Raw genomic sequence first — 21,710 nt, 5'->3', positions numbered from 1 at the left:
AATGTAGCCGCTTTTTTTATCCAAGTTCAAACAAGTACAAGCAGTCATTTCTTTTACTGAATTAAAATACAAAAACAGAGACATAAGGTAAACCATGAGCTTTACATAGCATGTGCTAAATTAAATACAGTTACATTAGAATGCCAGGTATTTTGCAGAAGAAAAGAAAGAATTGAGAAAATGAGTCATTGAATAACAAGTTATAGAAAGTACAGACTTGTTAGTTCATGTGTTTATTAGATTGTACAATAGTATATAAAGATGGAAAGAACTTTCATTCAGTGCCTGTTTTACACAGAGAAGCTGGGAAGTTCAGAAAGATAAAATCACTCACCCATGTGATTTCAGCCAGACTCTGAAATATGTTAGACCACATAGAACTTGAGGTAATAAATGCATGTGTAAGCACACGTTTGTTTTCACAAACAGTAGCATATAGTATGACCTACGTAAGTTGACTAATTAAGTAGGAAATTTAGGGGAAAATTTAAGTTTTAAAATGAAACAGTACTAATTACCTTAAGGGTTAACATTTTGCTATTTTGTAAGAAAAAAAACAACCATTTGTTTTTCAAAACATAATTTTAATGTCATATTTGTTATTTCCAAGTAAATATATTGTTTAAATAAAAGTCATCTTTTGGGCAGGAATTCATATGAATTTATTAATAATTTTACCACTGACCTTCTTGTTAGTTTGTAAACTCATTCCCAGATCAAAAAAATGCTAGCACCATGTAATAAAATTAATACTACTGATACAACGTATTAGTACAATTTATTATAAGCAATTTAGTTTGCTAAATAGTTTGATATTTAGTTTTAAATATTTCCAGAAATTCACCATTAAAACGCCTTTGCAAATAATTACACTGTTTCAGAAGCTGTTTGTATCTGCTGATGGCTATCACCTTTGGGCTAGCTGACTTCTTTCTTCACAAAGCGTGCATGATGGTTCATAATACAGCTTCAACAGTGTTCAGCTGTATTTCAAATTGTCTTATAAGTTCTACTGAATAATGTCATTGGAGAATTACTGTATATATCTGTTCTCTTGCAAATCACATATTTCTGCTATTTTAAATTTTGTGTATTTCTGAGTTTAAGAAATTTTGAAACATGCTAAGCCTCTATTATCTCTCATATCCCCTTTATTTCTTCTTGATCTAGAGGTTACCTTAAACTAATCTAAAAAAGCACTGGGTATTTGTTAGAAGTCTTCATATAAACTGACCAAGATTATCTCTTGATGCTAGTTTTAGGTTTAGTTGGAGGAGGGAAGTGTAACACCTAAATATCAGCATGACCCACATATTGCATATATGTGTGCACTCATTATAAAGAAGTGTTTATTTTCAGTGTTCATTAGTGTCCAAAATGTGTGATTACTAGGAAGCAATGCAAATTGCTTAAATGATGTTTGAAACCTGTGTATATCTCCACTATAATATGCCTTTTAATCTCATTTCTGGCGAGTTGCAATTATATGAATTGAATTCTGTTTTTCTATTTTTTCTGATATGGTTCAGTCCTGATTGATGACTTAAAAGCGATATTAACATTTTATATTTCTCTAAGAGCTCTGGTTAGTGAGCTGCAAAAACCTCAAAATATTCAGATTTGCACCAGAAAAACTCTTATAAATTTATTCAAAATAGGTGAATACGTAGGTACTTGAATTCAGTCGCTCAGTTGTGTAGGACTCTTTGCAACCCCACGCACTGCAGCACGCCAGGCTTCCCTGTCCATCACCAGCTCCTGGAGCTTGTTCAAACTTATGTCCATCAATTTGGTGATGCCATCCAACCATCTCACCGTTTGTCATCCCCTTCTCCTTCTGCGTTCAATCTTTCCCAGCACTGGGGTCTTTTCTAATGAGTCAGTTCTTTGCATCGGGTGGCCAAAGTACTGGAATTTCAGATTTAGCATTGGTCCTTCCAATGAATACTCAGGACTGATATCCTTTAGGATGGACTGGTTGGATCTCCTCGTAGTCCAAGGGACTCTCAAGTGTCTTCTCCAACACCACAGTTCAAAAGCATCAATTCTTCAGCTCTCAGCTTTCTTTATAGTCCAACTCTCACATCCATACATGACTACTAGAAAAACCATAGCCTTGACTAGACGGACCTTTGTTGGCAAAGTAATGTCTCTGCTTTTTAATATGCTATCTAGTTTGGTCATAACTTTTCTTCCAAGGAGCAAGTATCTTTTAATTTCATGGCTGCAATCACTATCTGCAGTGAGTTTGGAGCCCCAAAAAATAAAGTCTGCCACTGTTTCCATTATTTCTCCATCTATTTGCCATGAAGTGATGGGACCAGATGCCATGTTCTTAGTTTTCTGAATGTTGATTTTTAAGCCAAATTTTTCACTCTCCACTTTCACTTTCATCAAGAGGCTCTTTAGTTCTTCTTTATTTTCTGCCATAAGGGTGATGTCATCTGCATATCTGAGGTTATTGATATTTCTCCCAGCAATCTTGATTCCAGCTTGTGCTTCCTCCAGCCCAGCATTTCTCATGGTGTACTCTGCATATAAGTTAAATAAGCAGAGTGACAATATACAGCCTTGATGTACTCCTTTTCCTATTTGGAACCAGTCTGTTGTTCCATGTCCAGTTCTAACTGTTGTCAGTGTAACAAAAATACAATTTTTCTATGTAAACAATATTCTATTATTTGACGATAATTTTATAAGTTCATATCTTCCCAACCCAGGAATTGAATCCACATCTCCTGTGTCTCCTGAATTGGCAGACAGATTTTTTACCTGCTGAGCCACCTGGGAAGCCCCTGTATCTATTTATATCCTTATAGGGGCATGAAATTGAATATTTTCTACTTAATTTGAAATGGGTGAGGTTTTTATTTTAACATCTGCTAATACTGGTTTATCTTTCATTGCTATAGTTTTAATTCACTATCATATTCATAACATATTAATACTAGTGAACTACAGAGTAATGATGCTTGCTGTAACTTTTCCATTCCATTTTACAAATAAAAAATGTGAACACTGTTTGAATTATAGGCATGCTCAGCTTTTTCTATGCTAATAGGCATTTTAAACAAAGTCAATGCATTAGTGACCTATTGCCACAAGAATGTTATGTAATGACACAAATCCAAGTAGTTTGAAATAATCAACATTAATTTAACTCAGAAATCTGTGGATTAACCAGACAATTCCATCATCTAATGTTGGTACGTCTTCCTCATGGGTCTGCAGTCACCTATCCTAGTCAGCTTGTAGTTTGGATGGTTTAGGTTAACTCATCCCATACTTGACAGTCATTTCACTTGGATCACATATCTTTCTTCCTCCAATAAACTAGCCATTTTTAAATAGTTTAGAAGTTCTGAGGAAAAGCATAGATATAATCAAAACCTCTAGATGTCTAAGACCCAAACTCATTGACCATCATCACTCTGGTCTGAGCCTTCTATTAGAAAGTCACATGTGCATCAAGATTCATATGATGAATGGGCTCCAATTCACTGCTATGTTAAGAAATGCAATTAAAACAACAGCTAAACATCTGTTTTTAGAATTTCAAATAGTCTTGGGTTTTCAGAATATTTTTTAGATTCACAGCAAGTACAGTGTTCCCACATGCCTTCTGACCCCACACATATACACCATCAACATCCTCACCAGAGAGGCACATCTGTTAAAATTAGTGAACCTACCTTGATACATCGTGCATGCATTCTAAGTTGCTTGTCATGTCCGACTCTTTGCGACACTATGGACTGTAGCCCGCCAGTCTCTTCTGTCCATGGGATTCTCCAGGCCAGAATACTGGAGTGGGTTGCCATGCCCTCCTCCAGGGGATCTTCCTGGTCCAGGGATCAAACCCTCATCTTTTATATCTCCTGCGTCGGTAGGTGGGTTCTTTACCACTAGCGCCACCTGATACATCATTATCACCCAAAATCCACTGTTTATAGTAGGGTTCACTCAGGATGTTATACATTCTGGGGGGTTAGACAATTATATAATGACATTTATTCAACATTATAGTATCATACAGAGCAGTTTCACTGCTATAAAAATCCTCTGTACTCCACCTATTCACTCACCGCCCCCCCCCACCACAAGGCCCATGTCTCCAAACCTGGCAACCCTCCATTGTTTTATCTTCTCTAGAATGTCATGTAGTTGAAATTATACAGCATGTAGCCTTTTCAGCTTCTTTAACTTGGTTAAATGCATTGAAGTTTTCTCCATGCATTTCATAGCTTGATAACTCATTTATTTTTAGTACTAAATAACTAAATTGTACCACAATTTATTTATACATTCACCTACTGGAGGGAAACTGGCTTGCTTCCAGATTTTGGCAATCATGAATAAAGCTCCTGTAAATATCCACGAGAAGATTTGGGTGTGAACATAAGCTTTCAACACTTTTGGTTAAATATCAAAGAGCATGATTGCATTATCACATGGAAAGAATGTTTAATTTGTGATAAATTCCAAATAGTTGTATGAAGTGGATGTACCATTTTGCATTTCTACCAGCAATGAATGGGGTTTTTTGTTACTCCATGACTTCACAAGCATTTGGTGTTGTCAATGTTTTAACTACCATTTTTAAACTTGTCAAATTAGCATATGCTTATATTTTCTGTTAGCACTAGTTTAATTACAGAAATATTACATATTCAATGTATTTATATTACATATATGTGTATATGTGTATATATACATATACATATGCATGCATGTACATATTTATATTTAGATACAAATATACAACACATACACTTGGGCTTCCCTGGTGGCTCGGATGGTAAAGAATCTGCCTGCAATGCAGGACACCCAAGACTGATCCCTGGGTCAGGAAGATCCCCTGAAAAAGGTAATGGCAACCCACTCCAGTACTCTTGCCTGGAGAATTCCATGGACAGGGAAACCTGTAGGGCTACAGTTCATGGGGTCACAAAGAGTTGGACATGACTGAGTGACTAACACTTTCACTTTCACTTTTATTGAAAGTAATGACGATATAAAGTTATTGAATAACCATATTTCACAGGACAAATTAATTTTTTTCTTTCCTTTATAAAGAATAATTTGAAATTTATACCATTTTTTAGAATTCCAGGTCTTTAGAGTTATATAACATCAGGTATGTAGACTACAAAAATAAAAGCGTAGAGAAAAATTTATGTCCAAATAGGAGCTCCTTCTGTATGTAAAAATGCAGCATAAAGATTTAAACAAGAGAGAACGTTAAGGTTATAGTAATAAATTTATGTATGCAATATTGTTAGTCAATCACGAAGTGGTGTCCGACACTTTGCTACTGCATGGGCTGTAGGCTGCCAGGCTCCTCTGTCCTCCACTGTCTCCCAAAGTTTGCTCAAATTCATGCCCATTGAGTCCGTGATGCTCTCTAACCATATCAAATCATATCAGTGATTTTGAAAAAAATTTTATGCTACAGCATCAAGTGCAAAAGACATTTAAACTAACAAATGCAACACTGGTTCTGCCTTAGTTGCTCAGTTGTGTCCAACTCTTTGCAACCCCATGGACTGCAGCCCACCAGGCTCTTCCGTGCCTAGGACTTCCCAGGCAAGAATACAAGAGTGGGTTGCCATTTCCTTCTCCAGGGTATCTTCTTGACCCAGGGATTGAACCTGGATCTCCTGCATTGCAGGCAGATTCTTTACCAAATGAGCCAATATGCAATATCATATCATCTCTAAAAAGAACTGCAAAGAAGCATATATTAAGTAAAAAGCAAAGTATTAAATGTCAGTTATCTTTAGTGGTGCTCTTGTAAGTTTCTTTTATCAGTTTTCTTTTTGCACTTTTCAGTAAACATTATTTAGTACCTATGTATCTTATGATCAGAAGAAATCTATGTGAATCATAGTGAATTTACTATCCTCAATATAGAATGGCTTATTTTCTTTTCTGAAATCAAATCCATCAATATGGGTTATTAATGAAAATCTAAATATTTTAAGACTTTGTGAAATAATTCTTAATGGGAACTTAAAAATAGTACTACATCAGTTGTTTTGTTTTATGTAAGAAAATACAGAAATAAGTATTCAATTTTCAGAGACAACAAGCTATTTTTTAGGATGAAATTAAACTTTCAAACCCGCCAAGATGGGCCAAATCCATATTTTACCAAAGATACACCTGATCCTAGATCAGAAAATTGTTTTGATGTCTGTCTTCTAAAAATAATATTTCAGAAAACTCTTATTGACCTGGAAAACCTATTTAGAAATCTAATCTTTAGTTATGAGCCATTGAATATTAGATCAAGAAATATTTTAATTTTCCTCATCAATGATTTTTATATGAAAGTGAATTTAGTCCATAGGAAACCAGGTTAAGCTGTGTAACTAAACTTTTGACCTCTATCTTCTTCCTTGGAAGAAGACTAACCTGACTGCCTCGGTTATATTTTCTTAATGATGAAAGTACTTGACTCTTCCTATCACTGACCAGGTCTGATTCCTATACCTACAATGTAAAACGTGCAATTTTAAAACAAGGTATTGCTTTCTCAATTGGTAGCTTCACTCAGTTGACTTGATAATTTGGCTATAAATATTCTTTACTTTTGTTTAAATGCAAAATGGCTTCCCTTGTGGCTCAGCTGTTAAAGAATCTGCGTGCAGTGCAGGAGACCTGGGTTTAACCCTTGGGTTGGGAAGATCTCCTGGAAAAGGGGATGGCTACCCACTCCAGTATTCTGGCCTGGAGAATTCCATGGACTGTATGGTCCATGGAGTTGCAAAGAGCCGGAAAGGACAGCGATTTTCACTTTCACTTTCAAATTCAAAATAGACTTGTAAGTCTTCTAAAATAGCAAATTTCATGTAGTTCTAACACAAACACTGTGTGCACTACCTCCTTTATTTATTTTTCTGATGCATTCTATCCAATCCAAGCTGGAATCAAGATTGCCAAGAGAGATATCAATAACCTCAAATATACAGAAGACACAACCCTTATGGCAGAAAGTGAAGAAGAACTAAAGAGGCTCTTGATGAAAGTGAAAGTGGAGAGTGAAAAAGTTGGCTTAATTATCAACATTCAGAAAACTAAGATCATGTCATCTGGTCCCATCGCTTCATGGCAAATAGATAGGGGAATGATGGAAACAGTGAGAGACTAGTTTTGAGGGTTACAAAATCACTGCAGATGGTGACTGCAGCCATGAAATTAAAAGATGCTTGCTCCTTGGAAGAAAAGCTGTGGCCAACCTAGACCGCATATTAAAAAGCAGAGACATTACTTTGCCAACAAAGGTCCGTCTAGTCAAAGCTATCATTTTTCCAGTAGTCATGTATGGATGTGAGAGTTGGACCTTAAAGAAAGCTGAGGACCGAAGAATTGATGCTTTTGAACTGTGGTGTTGGAGGAGACTCTTGAGAGTCCCTTGAACTGCAAGAAGATCCAACCAGTCCATCCTAAAGGAAATCAGTCCTGAATATTCATTGGAAGGACTGATGTTGAAGCTGAAACTCCAATACTTTGGCCACCGGATGCGAAAAACTGACTCATTGGAAAAGACCTTGATTGAAGACAGAGGAGAAGGGGACCGCAGAGGATGAGATGGTTGGATGGCATAACCGACTCTATGAACATGAGTTTGAAAAACCTCTGGGAGTTGGTGATGGAGAAGGAAGCCTGGCGTGCTGAAGTCCATGGGGTCGCAGAGAGTCGAACATGACTGAGTGACTGAACTAAACTGATCCAATCCAAACTCCTATTTAGAATTCAATCTATGTTTTGTATGAAAAGCTGTCTTCATGAGGCCAATAAACAATATATATTTAGATCGTTCTAAAAATCATGTTTAAAGTAACAAGTGCAATGTGCTAGTACTCTGAAATAATTTTCCAGTAGTAATCTTATCTTATATAAATTGGTTAAATATAACAAATTATTAAGTAAACACTTTTATTTGTACTTTCTCCCTTCCAAAAGGTAAATAGCAGTGGTCTATTTTATTAAGATTGTGGATATGAATTCTCCCTGGGAATCATTTATCTCTAGCTGTATACAATTTCCTACTATTAATTTTCCTAATACTTCAGTAATTTTATAATCATTTGGCCTAAGTATTTTAAGTATCTCCAAATGGAGGAATACTGAGATTAGAGAAAGACAAAAATTGCTGATGCCTTATAAAATTTCACCAATCAAAGAAATCAAGCAACTATCGAGTTTGATTAATAATGTGTTAACATGGGTTCATCAGTTGTGATAAACGTACCACTCTGGTTGGAATGTTGATAATAGGGGCGGGGGTATATGAAAATCTCTGTATCTTTCTTACATTTTACTGTGAACCTAAAATTACCAGAAAAAAAGAAAATAGATTAACATTATATATACAATATAAATGTGTATACCTTTAAAAAACCAAACAAAGCCATATTCTTGTGCTTATGAGAGCTCTGGTGTTCTAGTGCAGAATGCCTTGCTTAGTCATATCTAGAGTAAAGAATAAATATAGTCCCTTGAATTCTTCACTAAACTATGAATCGTGAGTTCTTCCAGGAGCATTATACTATTGAGGTCAATTCAGTACAACTATTTGTATTATTCCTTGTAGACAACATAGAGTGTAATTGGCTGATTTCTATATTTTTAGTTGTGTTTTAAGTGTGTTTTTAGTGTTTTTAGTGACCTGTTGATACTTTGTATGTTGGTATGTCACCTTAGAGAAAAGGTTATGGAAAAGTTAGAACTGTCTTTGTTATCACTCTCCATATTGAATGTTGTCCCTGAAATTCTTCTCTTGTCCTTTAATGCAAGTCTTTGTGATACAAGTCTATAACTGTAGAGATTTATTTTGAGATATGATAAGCTATGATTATACAACCTTAATTTTTCAAAGAAAAATTGTGGAGAGAAATTAGCATGTTATTCATATTAGTTCTCATCTTTTCCTCCTGTAACAAGTATGGAGATGCTCAATTTGCTTTTTCATTTTTGAAAAATATAACTGCTATCATAGCATCTTTCTACCAAAGACAACTGACACTCTTAGTGTCAGCTGTATTACCTTACCTGCACAAGGCTTTGATATTTCTGATCAATTATGTAACTATATTCTCAAAGAAATCCTATAATTCAGTTAGATGTCCAACAAAAACTTTGATGAAAGTCATTTTACTGTAATAGTTTGTTTCATAAACTTGTGTTTATGAATTTTGTTTCATAAAGCTTCTGTTTTAGAAAATGTTACTTATAAACAAATACAAAAATTATCACTATAAAATTTCAATCCGTGGCTCTGCATCACTTTGGCAGGGTAGTGGTGATTAATTATTAAACATTACTTTCCAGAATGCTGATAATTTGGTATTTGTTTAGCAAGATTATAGTTGCAAATCACCTGTCCTTGAAGTCTAGCATAATTCTGGCAGCCTCTTTTAAAAAAATTTTATTGGAGCATAGTTGCTTTACAATGTTGTGTTAGTTTCTGCTGTACAGCAAAGTGAATCAGCTCTACATATATATATCTTCTCTTTCTTGGATTTCCTTCCCATTTAGATCCCCATAGAGCACTGAGTAGTGCTATACAGTAGGTTCTTATTCATTCTCTAGTTTATCCATAGTATGAGTAGTGGATAGTAGTGGGCAGACTCCAGGAGATAGTGAGGGACAGCGAGGCCTGCTCTGCTACAGTCCATGGGGCACATGGGGCACAGAGTTGAACATGACTTAGCGACTGAACAACAACCTTCACTAGTATGTATATGACTGACAGCCTCTGGACAGCACACAATCAGTGCATGCTCACAGCACATTTATGTGCATAAACCAACACAAAAAGCAGAAAATAAAAACCTTCATTTTGAATCATTACAAAATTAAGTATTTCAAGCAACCCCACTATATTCCAAATAATAACCTGACTCTACATTCTGAAACTCCAAGCAGAATGTAACAGTGTCAGTGGTGCAAACCTCTCCTGACCTTTTTGTTCTTTGGTTTCTCAAATAAAACCCAGGAACTAATTGGCCAGTGTTTGTGCCTGAGAGGAAGGAAGGAAAAGAGCAGTGTATAATGTGGATATTCTAAATTCCAGGTGCCTTAAGTATTCCTTGAGTTTTATTGCTTTTTCTGCTTATTCTTTGTAGATTAGAATCAGAATAGAAATTAGCCTTGAGATAAAGCTGAGTGTGTTAAAAAAATTAGGTCAGGTAAGTTTTTAATGTAAATTCAATAATTTACATTCCAGTAATTAGCAGAGTTGGGAATGGGAATTAGAGATGGTTGTTTTGGATTTATGTTTAATACTTTAAGGTGTTTGCTTTCTCTGGCCTCTAGCTAGTGTAACATGCACTACTTACAAATAAAAAGAATTAGACTTTTATAATCCTGATTGTTGAAGGATTAATTTCTCAGTCATGTCTGACTCTTTGCCACCCCATGGACTATACAGTCCATGGAATTCTCCAGGCCAGAATACTGGAGTGCATAGCTTTTCCCTTCTCCAGGGGATCTTCCCAACCCACCCAGGGATCGAACCCAGGTCTCCTGCATTGCAGGCAGATTCTTTACCGTTGGAACCACCAAGGAAGCCCAATTGTTGAAGGATTTATTTCTCTAGAAGTCTAAGAGATATGTCTTGTTTGAGTTTTTTAATAAAGTTAATAATGAGTATAGCAAATTTGGAATTAAATATATGTAACAATGGACAGTTGCCATTAGCCATGAAAAGAAATTGTTTGCCAACTAAGCATAGACTGAGACATTCCCTGTTAATATAAATACATCCTTTAAAAAGAACAGTGAGCATTAATAGTTAAATCCATTTGCTTTTAAAGAAACTTTTACTTTTTATAATGGTAGCTTTAGTTACTCTTTTTTTATTTAATCACATAGTATCATAGATGGTCAAGATCATAGAATCCCAGCCATAGTAAGTGGTAGAGATTATGTGTTCTTTTTTTTCCAAGTGCTCAGTATAGTCTTCAGTTTGTTGAATAACTATGAGTAAATTACCTCATTGCAGTTATTGAGGAAACTATATTAAATAATAAAATGGGTGATTATGACAATTATAAATAATAATTGTGCTAAGCCACTTCAGTCGTGTCTGACTCTTTGAGACCCTATGGACTGTAGCTCACATGGCTCCTCTGTCCATGAGATTCTCCAGGCAAGAATACTGGAGTGAGTTGCCATGCTCTCCTCCAGGGAATCTTCCTGACCCAAGGATCAAACCACTACCCATATGTCTCCTGTATTTGCAGGAGGATTCTTTACCACTAACACCACTTGGGAAGCTTCTCTGGTGGCTCAACCGGTAAAGAATCTGCCCTCAATGTGGGGGATCCAGGTTCAATCCCTGGGTTAGGAAGATCCCCTGGAGAAGGGAATGGCAACCCACTCCAGTATTCTTGCCTGGAGAATCCCATGGACAGATGAGTCTGTGGGCTACAGTCCATGGGGTCCCAAAAAGCTGGACACAACTGAGCAAATAAATCATAATAGCTGTGTATTGTTCATGTATTAACTCATTTCTCAATAGCAGAAGGTACTATTCTTATCCTCACAGGTTAAATTAACTTGTCCAAAACATGTGGCTAGTAAGCAGTGGAACCAGAATTTTAACTCATTTCTAAGATGCTGTACTAAGGTTATTGTTGTTGCTCTTCAGTCACTGAAGAACACTAAGTTCTGTCTAACAGTCTGACCACAGAAACTGTAGCACGCCAAGCTCCTCTGTCCCTGACGGTCTCCTGGAGTTTGCTGAAATACGTGTCCATTGAGTCAGTGATGTCATTTAACCATCTCATCCTCTGCCACCTCCTTCTTTTGCCTTCAGTCTTTCTAGCATCAGGGTCTCTTCTAATGAGTCAGCTCTTTGCATCAGGTCACCAAAGTATTGGAGCCTCAGCATTAGTCCTTCCAATGAATCTTCAGGGTTGACTTCCTTTAGAATGGAGTGGTTTGATCTTCTTGTTGTCCAAGAGACTCTCAAGACTTCTCCAGCACCACAGTTCGAAAGCACCAATTCTTCAGTGCTCAGCTTTCTTTGTGGTGCAGCTTTCACATCTGTATTTGACTGATGGAAAAACAATAGCTTTGATTGTATAGGCCTTTGGCGGCAAAGTGATATCTCTGCTTTTGAATACGCTGTCTAGGTTCATCATAGCTTTCCTTCTGAGGAGCAAGCGTGTTTTAATTTTATGGCTGCAGTCATGGTTTGCAGTGATTTTGGAGCCCCCAAAAAGAAAATCTGTCACTGCTTCTGTTTTTTCCCCTTATTTGCCATGAAGTGATGGAACCAGGTACCATCATCTTAGTTTACTGAATGTTGAGTTTCAAGCTAGCTATTTCACTCTTCTCTTTCACTCTAATCAAGAGACTCTTTAGTTTCTCTTCACTTTCTGCCATTAGATATCATCTGCATATCTGAAGTCATTCATATTTCTCCCCACAGTGTTCATTCCAGCTTGTGGTTCATCCAGACTGCTTTCTACATGATGTACTCTGCATATTAGCTAAATAAGCAGGGTGACAATATAGCCTTGACGTACTCCTTTTCCAGTTTGGAACCAGTCTGTTGTTCTATGTCCGGTTCTAACTGTTGCTTCTTGACCTGCATACAGGTATCTCAGGAGACAGGTAAAGTGGTCTTGTATTCGCGTCTCTTTAAGAATTTTCCACAGTTTGTTGTGAACCACATAGTCAAAGACTTTAGCTTAGTGAATGAAGCAGAAGTAGTTGATTTCTAGAATTCCCTTGTATTCTCTATGATTCAACTGATGTTAGCAATTTGATCTTTGGTTCCTCTGCCTTTTCTAAACCCAGCTTGTGCAACTGGAAATTCCTAGTTCAGGTGCTCCTGAAGCCTAGCTTGAGGATTTTGAGCATTACCTTTCTAGCATGTGAAATGACCACTGTTGTACAGTAGTTTGAACATTCTTTGATATGGTTTTTCTATGATGAAAATTGACCTTTCTCAGTTCTGTGGACTTTGTTGAGTTTTCCAAATTTGCTGACATATTGAGTACAGCACTTTAACAGCATCATCTTTTAGGATTTAAAAAAAAAAAAAAAAAAAAACCTCTTCTGCAATTCCACACCTCAACTAGCTTTGTTCATAGTAATGCTTTCTAAGGCCCACTTGACTTCATACTCCAGGATATCTGGCTCTAGGTCAGAGACCACACCATCGTTGTCCTCTGGTTCATTAAAACCTTTCTGTATAGTTATTCTGCATATTCATGCCACTTCTTCTTTATCTCTTCTGATTCTGTTAGGTCCTTACCATTTCTGTCCTTTGTTATTACTATCCTTGCATGGAATGTTCCATTGATATCTCCAATTTTCTTCAAGTGATCTCTATTCTTTCCAATACTATTGTTTTCCTCTATTTCTTTGCATTGTTTACTTAAAAAGACCTTCTTCCTTCTTATCTCTCCTTGCTATTCTCTGAAACTTTGCATTCAGTTGGATATATCATTACCTTGCTCCCTTGCTTTTCAACTCTCTTCTTTCTTCCGTTATTTGTAAAGCCTCCTCAGACAACCACTTTGCCTTCTTACATTTCTTTTTCTTTGGGATGGTTTTGGTCGCTGCCTCCTCTACCATGTTACCAGCCTCTGTCCTTAGTTCTTCAGGCACTCTGTCTATCAGATCTAATCCCTTGAATCTACTTATCAACTCCACTGTATAATAATAAGGGATTTGATTTAGGTCATACCTGAATGGCCTAGTGGTTTTCCCTACTTTCTTCAATTTAAGCGTGAGTTGTGCAATACGGAGCTCATGATCTGAGCCACAGTCAGCTCCAGGTCTTATTTTTGTTGACTGTATAGATTTTATCGATTTTTGGCTACAAAGAAAATAATCAATCTTATTTCCGTATTGACCATCTGGTGATGTCAATGTGTAGAGCCTTCTCTTGTATTGTTGGAAAAGCATGTTTGCTATGACTAGCATGTTCTCTCAACAAAACTCTGTTAGCCTTTGCCCTTGAAGCCCTTCTATTCCAAAGTCAAACTTGTGTCTTATGCCAGATATTCTTGACTTCCTACTTTTGCATTCCAGTCCCCTATGATGAAAAGGACATCTGTTTTTGGTTTTAGTTCTAGAAGTTGTTGAAGATCTTCATAGAACTGGTCAACCTCAACTTCTTCGGCATCAGTTGTTGGGGCATTGACTTGGATTACTGTAATGTTGAATGGTTTGCTTTGGAAATAAACCGAGATCATTCTGTTATTTTTGAGGGTGCACCCAAGTACTGCATTTCAGACTCTTTTGTTGACTATGATGGCTACTCCATTTCTTGTGAGGGATCCTGCCCACAGCAGTAGATATGTGGGTAAACCATTTTAGTTCACTGATTCCTTAGATGTCGATATTTAATCTTGCCACCTCCTGTTTGACCAAAAACAATTTACCTTGATTCGTGGACCTTAAATTCCAGATTTCTATGCAAAATTGTTATTTATGGCATCAGACTTAACTTTCACCACCAGACATGTCCACAAATGAGCATAATTTCCGTTTTGGCCCAGGTGTTTCACTTTCTGAAGCTAATAGTAATTGCCCTTTGCTCTTCACCAGTAGCATATTGGACACTTTCTGACCCAGGAAGATCATCTTCTGGTGTCAAATCTTTTTGTTTTTTCATACTGTCCACAGGGTTCTCACAGCAAGAATACTGGAGTAGGTTGCCATTTCCTCCTCCACTGGACCACGTTTTGTCAGAAGTTTCCACTGTGACCTGCCCATTGTGGGTGGCCCCGCACACCATGAATCATGGCTCCATTGAGTTATGTAAGCCCCTTCTCCTTGACAAGGCTGTGATCCATGAAGAGGTATACTACTGTAGCCCTCAAGAATACTGGAGTGTGCCATTTCCTTCTCTAGGGGATCTTCCCAACCCAGTGATTGAAACCTTGTCTCCTGGTTGACAGGCAGATTCTTTTCCACTGAGCCACCAGGGAAGCCCTGCACTACTGAGATTTTTGTTTGTTATTTACTAGATATATCCAAGATTATGTATTTATTTTTATATGGGTAATAATTTTAAAAGGCCTGCCTCACCAGTGCTGTATCTCCACTGTAGTAATGGTTCAGAGTTCTTAAAGAAGATAATCTATTTTTTTTTCTTTTTCCAAAAAGTTACCTTTTAGAATGTATCAGGGCTTCTCTGATAGCTCAGCTGGTAAAGCATCTGCCTGCAATGCAGGAGACCCCAGTTTGATTCCTCAGACAGGAAGATTCACTGGAGAAGGGATAGGCTACTTAGCCACTCCAGTATTCTTGGGCTTCCCTTGTGACTCAACTGGTAAAGAATCTGCCTGCAATGCAGGAGACCTAGGTTCGATCCCTGGGTTGGGATGATCCCCTGGAGAAGGGAAAGGCTACCCACTCCAGTATTCTGGGTCACAAAGAGCTGGACACGACTGAGCAACATTCACTTTCAAACAATCATAAATGGCAGCCAAGACCAGCCCAGGCATCTGTGTAGATACCTCTGTTCATGGATGAGAAAAACCTGAAAGCACAACATAGGGCAGATAAAAACTATATTTTAAAAGAAGAGAGCATTTTCCTACCTATTTGGATAGAAATTTTTTTCAAGAGATAATACAATTAGGAAACAAAAGAATGTCTCACTATTGCTATTATTAAATTAAAAAAATCAAAAGTAATTTTCTAGTAAATAAATGAGTGATCACCAAGATCAGAATGTTGTAAAATTAAAGTGTAACTAATTAAACAAAGACTGAAAATGTATTCTTATTGAACATTGCAAACATTGCATATTTTTGTAGAAAAATCACATCAGTGAGACAGAGGACAATTCATGGAAACAATCCCCCAAATACAGGGAAAAAAATAAAAGAGGTATATAAAGATAGTAAAGAGAAATGTAATGTAGACATAATAAAATATACATTTGGTGCATAAATAATTAATTTTTCAAGTTAGAAATAAAGAGATCAAAGACAGATGAAAGTTTATAGTAGAAAGATAATATTCAGCCACAAAAAAAGTTCTCATAAAAGACACTAATGCTCATGTAATGTAAAGAAAAGAGATCCAACTCAAGACAGAACATTTTAAAGAGAAAGATAGTAAATTGTGAAAACATAAGCAGAGGGAAAATCAAGAATTTTTTCCTAGAATAAAAAAGCATATCAGTCACACAAAATTTTCCTACTTGTGAATAAATCACAGGAGTGATTTCCAGCTGTAGAGTCCCACTGATCTGCCTGCAGAATCCTCTCTCTGTCTCAGAGTTGTCTGGTTTCCTTGAAGACCTTTACAATTGTCCGTCCTGTCCCACCTTTTGTTGGAGTTTCCAGAGAAACAGAGTTTATTGGATGTTTATAGAGGTAAAGCGAAAAGAGGGAGAGATTTAGTTTGAGGAATTGGCTTACACAATTTGGAGGCTGGAAAGTACAAAATCTGCAGGGCAGCCCAGCAGGTTGCAGACCCTGGGAAGAGTTGATGTTGTGATTCATGTCCAAAGACTGTTGGCTGGCAGACCCTCTTCCCCAGGAGAGGTCAATCTGCTTTTCTTTGAAGACTTTTAAATGATTTGATGAGGCCTTGGAGAAGGAAATGGCAACCACTTTGGTATTCTTGCCTGGGAAATCCCAAGAACAAAGGAGCTGACTAAGATTTGGTGCAGCCAAATCAAATAAATTTTCAAAAATCACCTCAATTAAACACAGAAGTCACATAGAAGAAACATGGCTTTAAACAAGTAAAGATACCAAAAACAAATGTGGGATGGAGGAAAAGCTGATATATTTAAATAATTCAACTATTGTAACAAAAGAAAATGCTTATTTAAAAAGATATAGAAGATAGACCATCTTGACATTCTTTTTAATTATATATTGTCAGAGTGAAAGACATCTAGTTGATCTGACCACTTTTTAGGAGTATCTCTCATGAACCAATTTATAATGGAGAGGAGTACAGGAGTCAGACTGATGACTCACCTCATAACCTCTATGATAAAACAAAACAAAACAAATGTGCTTGTTAATAGAGGTCTTTCTCTATTTAAATCTGCTCAATTTTATACTCCCTTTTTATCCTGATAAGGAAATATAGCTTAGCCACCCATGTTATCCTCCTCCATAGCAACTATAACAGCTTTTTAGAGTTCACAAACACTTTTTCTGGTGTTATTATTTTCTCTCTGCAAGTCCCAGATAAATGAGGATATTCAATGACACAACTGAATATTTAGGTTCATATCAACATGTTTGTTTTATCATATTTTGAAGTAACTGCTCTATATTGTCCCCAATTTACTGATTCTTTCAATAATTAGGCATAGTAAGAAAGAGGAGGGTAATGAGGGACAGGAAGAAGATTAAAAAGTTTTACTGGTTTGTGAAGTACTCAAAAAGTGAAAGAATTTACCTGGAGGAAGTCAGATGCTAGGGCTCTTAAGCTTTTTATTTTTTTTTAATACATCTTTATTTCTCAAACTCTGAGCTTTATTTTGTCAAGTTCTGACCAACTTTGTACTGAGGAGTGATTTCATCTGCATCACATAACAAGAGATCATTAACAAGTGACCAGTGGCCTGCTGGTCACTGACCTTCTTCCTGTCCCTCACAGGCTTGTTACCCTCCTCTCACTATGCCTTATTACCCAAAGAACCAGTAAACTGGGGACAATATACAGCAGTTACTTCAAAAAGGAAACCTCACACATCCTAAGAATCACTAAGAAATTACTATTTCAAAGGCTGTGCAAGTACAGAATAATGAAAAAGCTTCCAATTTAGTCTAAAGGATATCTCTTTGTCTATGTTAAATTGGAAGTTAATAGCTAAAAATCATTAGTCTTCCTCAAGCAGCTACTTTTAATCCATTAAAATAATAGACAATATGGCTTAAAGTCTTCCTCTTCATTAGATGGTCTTCTCACCTTCCTATGCAAATATACCTGACAGTTTGCACCAACTCTTACTAGCCCAGGAAAATGCCCTAGCGTTTTCTTCCACTTACACTTAATCTATTAAGCAGTAGGTAGGTAAGATTTAGCACTTACACTCACAAAAGAAAACTGTTTTGTTTCCAGATCCTCCTTATAGGAAGAAAAAGGATAGACTATTAAAGCACCATCTAAATTAACAAAATAGTTGACCACCGATTATATCTTGTCACTTCTTTAAACTGGCCTTACAGAGAGCCCTCACATTAATATGTGTTGTTAAAACATCGTGGAAATGTATTTGACATGTTTAGGCAAATAGATAGATACTGTCTTAAATCCCACTCAACAACTGTGTGATGTTGAAGAAATCTAGGAATTCTTGTAGGCTTCCAAGGGAATGGATATTAGTATGTTAAGAGAACATATGACTTCCATTAGAATTCTGATGCCCTGAATGAGGTAATTCTAATATAGAGTAGACATCTTTAGCCAAGAGGTAGATCATGAATATGTCTGGGTACTGAAAAGGTCTGTGAGAGCCATTATAGGGTTATGCCAACAGCAAGAGTAATTGCACTGTCTTAATTTTGCCAAAATCATAACTCACACAATTCACCAAGAGTGAAATATGGTCTGATGGCAGTAGAATGTCCAGAAACAAGGCAAGGCAATGGCCATAATTGTTATGAACCAGAAAGGATTCTAAAACATAAGAAAAAGATCCACATGTGCATGACAAGCCCCCATACCCAACTTGATATAACCGCTCAAGCTTCCTTTAAGCTTACCCATCATCACAAGAAATGACTCTGATATAAAGCTGGACTATGAATTAGTTGACTGTTGTCCTGATCACGTATGAAACTATTGACACTGAAAACTGAAGTAACTTTGATTGAAAAGTATAGATTATTTACCCTTCCTCACTCTTCTACCCTCAACCTCACCCATAGAAATTGACACACATAAAGAAGTTTAATCAGTTATGTTAAGTACAGAAAACCTAAATATTTATTTTTCATGCTTTGTATTGTCCTTACTGTACTATTTTTTCATCCTCACACTTTTAGAAAATGCTTTTGGAATGAGATTCAGGTAAGTTAAAGTTGAAATTTTGAGTTAATTACTCCCTTTTGTATTTCATATCCAGAATATTTGAACAACTAAACCTCAAATGAGGTTATAGTCTACAAACTTCCACATTCCTTCTTTTCTTTTATTCTGTAATACTTGGGTTTTTACCTAATATCCTATTCCTTAACAAAACATCTCTTTCAAACTGTCTTTTTTTCCTCTGTTTTTTAAACACATTCCATTTACCGTTTATCCATTGTTTTCCTTCCATTCAATCATCTTAATGCTTGCTTAAATACATGTTCATAATTTGCATTTGAGAAATGTATTTATATAAGCTAGTCCGTGTCTGCCACTTCAGAAAGCTGTTTGTTGTGAAGGTAATTTTTAGAAAACAAAGGAACGGACCAATCCCCAGACCCTGCTGTGCTCCTTTTCATTTTTTCCGACTTACAAGCTAATGCTCACAGCACATACTTTGTGTGGAATGCCAGTGTAGAAAAATGGCTGTTTCTGAAATTCAAAGACAAAAAAAGAAGAGCAAGAAAAGTTTAGAGTTTTGTGATAGTTCTTCACATAAAGTTGCATTTAATGACCCACTTACATTTCAGTTAACAAACTGGCATGTGAAATTCTTACTAATTAATCAACTGAGTTGGAAAAGTTTGAGTGAAGTGTGATTACATTGTTGTGAGAAAAAGAGGTACTAGTACATTTTTCTGAATCATTATTAAGAAATAAAAAGGCACAAAATGGACTCTCTGGAAGCGTAAGAAGAGTACCACCACGCCTACATTTCCCTGTCTGTAGAAAAGGTTAGTAGCTGTAGAACAGTTCTGCTTAGCCACTGTACACTCAGAGCTATTCAGTGTCTAAGGTTTTTGACATTATTTACCACTAGAACCAGGGCTTCTCAGGTGGTGCTAGTGGTAAAGAACCCGCCAGCCAATGCAGGAGACATAAGAGAGGCCAGTTCAATCCCTGGGTTGGGAAGATCCCCTGGAGGAAGGCACGGTAATCCATTCCAGTATTCTTGCCTGGAGAATCCCATGGACAGAGGAGCCTGATGGGCTAGAGCCTGTGGGGTCGAAAAGAGTCGGACATGGCTGAGTGACTAAGCCCACAGGGCCGCTTGTACATAGGACGGAAAAGATACTCATTTCAAAATGTTGCTAGAAAACATATACAGCTTCAAATTAGATAACTGGAAAAGTTACTCAGTGTTTAACACTGCAGACTCTAATTATTTTTTAGATATATCCCCTTTCATGAACTTTCAATATCTTCTCCCTATTCAAAAACATTTAAAGCCACAGAGTTTATTCAGAAAAATAAATCGAAGAAACATCAAATATGCAAATGGTCCGAATTTGATGCACAACCCATAAAATTAATGAAGTGCCACAAATCAAAACCTCTCAATATGGAAAACAGGAGCTGAACGTCTGAAAAAGAACAGAGTAGCAGAGTAGGGAGGTAATTGGGAAGTAATTAGTAATGATTATATTTAGCTGGTTAGGCAATTTATATGTATAACTTTTCTCATTATAACATACTTTAGTGCTTAATAGTAAGTGGAATTAGAAAATAGAAAGATTTACAAAAAATGCTCTAAAATTATGAAGATGACTTTGCTAAATGTTTCTACTTTTTAAGGTAATTTAAATGGATCATATTAAACTTGAATTCAGAGAATTCTTTATTCTTACTTTGGTAAGAAAATCAATTCTACAGATCCTAAATATAATGCTCAGTGATTAATAACTTCTGTCTGAATAATGAACTGAGAGTGATAATCTTTCAGCTGCTTAGTGATAATAGTAATAAGAAATTATTATAATTGCTTTCTTGTGTGGCTTATTGGCAAATTGTATAGACATGTAAACACAATAGCATTATATTTAAATCACTTTTAACCAATAAATATGATTTTTTTCAGATAAAATTAGAAGACATTCATATATATTTACATTTAATGTTAAGATCATGAATTTAGAGGATTTGAAAAAGCATTTATATCGTTAGTAGCAACAGTATGTCTGTTGTTATTTGGACATTGCTTACAAAATACATGTTTGATTATTAACATTGATTATAAACCTAGATATTGAGGCAGTATGCTTTGTGAATTACTACTGTAGAAAAGTTACATGAAAAAGAAGGCCAGAATTTCTTATATCCTTTGTAACATTGATATTATAGAGTGTGTGTGTGTATATATGGCTTATGTGTGCTGCATTTGCCTAGGGTAAATAAATGATACAAAATAGTATTTATTATTTCATAAATTTATCTCAGTTTACACTGTAGCCTGCAGATTCACGAGCTTAGAAAACTGACTGTATTATCACACCGAGAGGGCATCCATTACTCAATATTAAACTCACATTCACTATCTTATAATCCTGATGCTTATACTCAGAAGGCAAACTTATCAATAAATTAAAAATATGACTGTCTTGGATACCAGAAGACTCAATGTCTACTACTAGTTCTTCTAGTGGGCAGATATAGAAATCATACTCCAAAATTTCTATTATAGCCATAAGAACAGAAGTAGGAGAGTAAAATGAATTCACTGTGTAGGGTCAACAGGATGAAAATGCCGGAAACATTTACTGACCAAGGTTAATGCTCCTCCATATGGGATGGTCGGAGAAGGCAATGGCACCCCACTCCAGTACTCTTGCCTGGAGAATCCCATGGACGGA

The 21,710-nt window shown here is 36.3% G+C and overlaps 1 protein-coding gene across 2 annotated transcripts in view; it reads left to right on the top strand.

The window, feature by feature from the left end:
• The window catches only part of SGCZ (sarcoglycan zeta), a 668,752-nt gene that overhangs the window by 376,195 nt on the left and 270,847 nt on the right, over positions 1–21,710 (top strand). The window lies entirely within an intron of this gene.

Source organism: Giraffa tippelskirchi, chromosome 8 (genome assembly GCF_054371585.1).
Source record: "Giraffa tippelskirchi isolate mGirTip1 chromosome 8, T2T-mGirTip1v1.2.pri, whole genome shotgun sequence".
NCBI lineage: Eukaryota > Metazoa > Chordata > Mammalia > Artiodactyla > Giraffidae > Giraffa > Giraffa tippelskirchi.
Note: the sequence above shows the minus strand (reverse complement) of the source record. Positions and strands in the feature narration are given on the sequence as shown.